Source organism: Microtus pennsylvanicus, chromosome 7, assembly GCF_037038515.1.
Source record: "Microtus pennsylvanicus isolate mMicPen1 chromosome 7, mMicPen1.hap1, whole genome shotgun sequence".
Lineage (NCBI taxonomy): Eukaryota > Metazoa > Chordata > Mammalia > Rodentia > Cricetidae > Microtus > Microtus pennsylvanicus.
The window spans coordinates 107,743,810-107,748,555 of NC_134585.1; the positions used below are offsets into that span (position 1 = coordinate 107,743,810).

General features: G+C 45.0%; 1 long non-coding RNA gene across 1 annotated transcript; it reads left to right on the plus strand.

Moving 5' to 3' along the window:
- The first annotated feature begins 261 nt into the window (after positions 1-261).
- On the plus strand, positions 262-4,293 carry LOC142855061 (uncharacterized). The gene is made up of 3 exons (XR_012911401.1): positions 262-391; positions 1,447-1,521; positions 2,988-4,293. It is a non-coding gene; the product is annotated as an uncharacterized LOC142855061 (long non-coding RNA).
- The last annotated feature ends 453 nt before the right edge of the window (positions 4,294-4,746 follow it).

Here is a 4,746-nt window from a genome sequence, read left to right on the forward strand (position 1 = left end):
CCAGCTTTATTCTGCCCTGCCACAGGCCAAAGCAGCTTCTTTATTAACCAATGGTAATAACACATATTCACAGCACCATAGAGGGGAATCCCACACCATATAACTGCTACAGATTTCCACTTTCAGATCTCTGTCTTAGTATCTGTGAACTTGATGTTCACTCTTGTATTTAGAGACGAGAGCCAGCTTTTGCAAAGTTGACCTGCTCATACCTTTTTATCTCATTTTAAGCCCACAGTCATCCCAGGAGCAAGTTCCACCTCCGTGCTGTGGATAAAGTGACTGAGGTTGGAAGGGTTAACTGGCTCATCAAGGGCATAGAATGTGAAAGAGTTCGAGACCGTGGAACTCCCAGGCTGGGGCCATCTACGCATCAGAATGTTTATCCCAAGTGAGTCAGCCTCTCTGCACTCTGTCTACTCAGCCAGCTTCCATAGCCCAGGCCAGTGAGTCAGTCCCATCAAGTGGCCACGGACTGCCTTCTCATTTTCCTTCCCAGGTACCCGAGGATTTGAGCAGGTGCCTTCAGACACCACACAGTAAATCAACTGCCACATTAATTCTGGGCCATTGGCATTCTACTTCAGGAGAAAATCAGAAGCAGGGAGACTGATGTCTCATTGGTATTTCCATTGCCAGAGGAGAAGGGAGGCGAGTATAATCTGTCACGGTGGAGAGGGCTGATTTGAGAACAGTGTAGATCACTTTAAGGAGAGTTTCTCATTCTCTGGACAAGGGAATATAGAATAAATCAATCCTCTCAGGGTTGTGTTATCTCAGTTTGTATACTCACACTGTGAACACAGAACAAAGTCATCCACTGTTGCGTTTCTCAGCAAGGCTTCCTTTGTTGAGCACATGCCTGGCTGTTCCAATAGCACAGTGCAGCCTCTTTTATGAGCTGGGGAAAGTCTTGATCAGAGACATACAGCAAGATCTCTGGCCCTTCCTCCATTTGCTTGTTCCAGCATTATGCTACTTTTTCTCGTTCCTTTCCTTCCATCCTTCCCTTCCTCTCACCCTCCTTCCTCCCTTCTTTCCAGCTCTCTCTCTCTCTCTCTCTCTCTCTCTCTCTCTCTCTCTCTCTCTCTCTCTGTATTGTCTCAGTCTTCTGAGTGCTGGGACTACACCAGCCACCGTGCCTGCCTGACATTGATTTTTTAAAATGTATATACACATACAGATAGAAGAAAAACTACTCTGTTGCACTAAAGGAATAACTAATATTTGTTAAGTGTCGATTATTGCCAAGCACTGAACACGCACACGCACACACACACACACGAAGATGCTATTGCATGTGTGTAGATCAGACGACAACCAGAGATCAGTTTACTCCTTCCATCCTGTGGGACTCAGGAACTGATCATAGGTTGTTCCATTTTGTACCATTTTGCCAGCTCTGATATGGGTCCTTCTTAAATTTTGTTTGTGTCATTGTTTCAGTGAAGCAGGCTCTTCGCAGCTCGTGGTACTCACTCTTGTTCTTCAGGCTACGGTGCCGTGGGATATGCCTGATGGGTGAGTTGTTCCTGTTGACTCTTTCCCTTTTGTTGTCCTAAGTCACTTTTAATTTTGTCATAGTAAGGCTTCTTACCGGCCATATTCAGAGTTTTGTCTATTTGGGGGCCGTGATGGACAACACGAGGTGGGATTGAATCAAGCGAGAGAGGCAGTGATGTGCTCAGAAGTGAGGAGGAAACCAGATGCACGAGGCTGTATAGGCAGGACGAGAAGGAGGGGTGCAGTATATACACAAGTTACCAGCACTCTCGTTCATCACCTTCACCAAGCAATGAGTACTATACAAAACTATAGCTGTTTTTATATGATTGGCAACACAGCAGGCTGTTTTCACCAGCACCACCACAGGCACGAGCATGCTATACTAAAATGTTAAGATGACCGGTGCCACTGGGTGATAGGAAAATTTCAGCAGCTAGTTGCCCAAGGTCAGCTAGTAGAGGGTAAAATCAGACATAGATAGTAGACCGCAATCCGGCTACTCCTCACACACAGAAGATGCAAAGAGTGCATCTCCCGAAGTTAAGAGCCTTGTGCCTTCTTTCTACCCCACACGTTTGTCCTTGACCAGTTCTAGCCAGCCTCAGTCAGATCAAGGAGGAGGTACCCTGTTTTAGCTTCAAGGCTGAGCCGTGGGTGAGGCTCCTGGCCAGGTGTCTGAACAGCTAAAGCTCCAGTAACAGCAGGAAAGCCACAGGCCAAGGGTTTCAGCAGCTTTCAGGGCTTAGTGAGTTGAGCTTCCTCCTGGATGTTCATGTAATGGTTTTCTAGGGAAAGAGAAGAGACCCATGGGCCACGGGAAACTGATCATCCAACATATCCAGCCACGATGAGTGTCTGACCACAGTGACCTCTGAGAACCTCGGGAGATGCCGTGACTATGGGGACTACAATGTTGTAAATTCAAAAAAAACTAAGCAGTATGCATGCCTGAGATTTCATGCCAACTGTGGGGAGAAACAGCCTCCAGAAGAAAGAGCCTGGCTGGGGCCAAAGCCCAGTTCACTGCTGGACTGCAGGTCTCCTCGTTTCCTAATGAATACCACTTTGGATCTGACAGAGATGGCTGCTCTGTCTTATGCTTGTTTGCTGCTTACCCTGTGATTGATGTTGGTAACATTTAGAGTCTGTCAGGAAATATTTCACAGATGCTCTGTGTGGTGGGTAGAAACAGCCAGGAAATGTGACTCCTAGCTGAAGCTGAATGGGAGTCGGAGGGAACTGTGATGGACAGGCCTAGGCCTTCTAAGCTTGTGGGGTAGGGCAAGTGTGCCCTGGGAGCTGGGCGAGGGGCTGGCAGCCCCGCAGAGAGGGAGCCATGGGGCTCCTTCCTGGGCTTTCTCGTGAAGACGGGCTCATCTGTGCTGGCTGTTAGCGCCCACTGGGTAAGGAGATAGGAGGATGGAAAATTTGTTTCCTGCTGTTCCCAGCATCTGAAATATGTGTTCCATTTTTCCCTCCAGGAGCCTACGAATTCACAAGGTTGATCTCAGAAGAGACAAGCTTTGTAAATCTCCAAGGAGAAGTGACCCTCACCCTCACTCCCACAACACTGGACTTTACTGATAAAACGCAGGGTTTGAGAGTTGGTTTTTGTTTTTTAAAGCGTGGTTCTCCTACAAACATAAAAGGACCTGCCAAGGACTGAGGAGCTGATGAAGGCCTCAGTAAGATGGTAAAGATGGTTTGAAGTGCATTTGAGGGAGCTATAGGCATTTAAAAGGAAATTATAGCCATTAGTTTCCAGCCCCCAAACAAAACTTGTTGCCCTCGCATATATAATTAATTGTTTTTGACAAGAATACCGAGATGATCAGTGGAAAAGCCAGTCTTTTCACTGTATTGTTGGGGAGTTGTCTCCATGTGCAATGGATCCAGCTGGACCTGTTTGCCAGGTATTAAACCAAACTCAAAATGAATCTAAGATTAACATATGTGCTGAAACTATGACAAAACACCTTAAGATGAAAATTTGATGGCGTTGGATCGCCTGCGCTAATGTGTGAGATCCAATGTGTAAACAGCAAAAGAGAAAGTAGGTACATTGAACCACATCGAAATTAAACACTTTAGTGCACCGCAGGGCACTGTCAACAGGGTGAAAAGGCAACCCAGGAATAGGGGAAAGCATTTACAAGTCGTAAATCTAATAATAGCTTAATGTCCAAAATAAGCAAAGAACTCCTGAAATTTAACAACGTACTCTATTTGAAAATTGGACAGAAAACTTGGATAGGCATTTATTCCAAGAAGATATACAGATAGCCAAAATTATGGACAGATGTTCAATATCAATAGTCATTAGGGAATTGTAAATAAGACCACAATCATCAGAATCATTATAATGCTATGAAAAAAATCAGAAAATAATTGTTAACAAAGAGGAAGAAAAATTGTTGGTAAAATGGTAAGTTTTCATAGGGAATAATACAATGCTTCCTCAAAAAAATCTAACATAGGTTATTACTTTATGATTCTGTAATTCCATTTCTGGGCAAATACACAAGGGACTTGAAAGCGGTTTTGCACACATACTTGTGTATATCCATGTACATAGAATCATTATTTATAATAGTATCCTTGCTTGCTTTCTGTTGCTACGATAAGAAACATGACCAAAGCCGGGCGGTGGTGGCGCACGCCTTTAATCCCAGCACTCGGGAGGCAGAGGCAGGCGGATCTCTGTGAGTTCGAGACCAGCCTGGTCTACAAGAGCTAGTTCCAGGATAGACTCCAAAATCACAGAGAAACCATGTCTCGAAAAACCACAAAAAAAAAAAAAAAGAAAGAAAGAAACATGACCAAAAGCAACTTGGAGAGGACAGGGTTTATTTCAATTTACAGTTTATTGTCCATCATTCATGGAAGGCAGAGCAAGAACTCAAGGCAGGAACCTGGAGGCAGGAACTAAAGCAGAAGCCGTGGAGGAGCTCTGTTTGCTGCCTTCCGCCCCACTGGCTTGTTCTTCCTGCTTTCTTATACACCCAGGATCACCTGCCCAGGGCTGGCCTGGCTCCAGTGGGATGGGCTCTCCCGCATCAATCATTAGTTTAAAAAATTGCCACATGGATTTGCCTATTGCTAATCCCATGGGGGCATTTACTTAACCAAGATTTCCTCTTCCAGGATGACCCTAGCTTGTGTCAAGTTGACAAAATGCTAATCAGAACAATAATTGAATAACAATAGGAGCACTCCAGGTGTCTCACAGTAGATGAATGA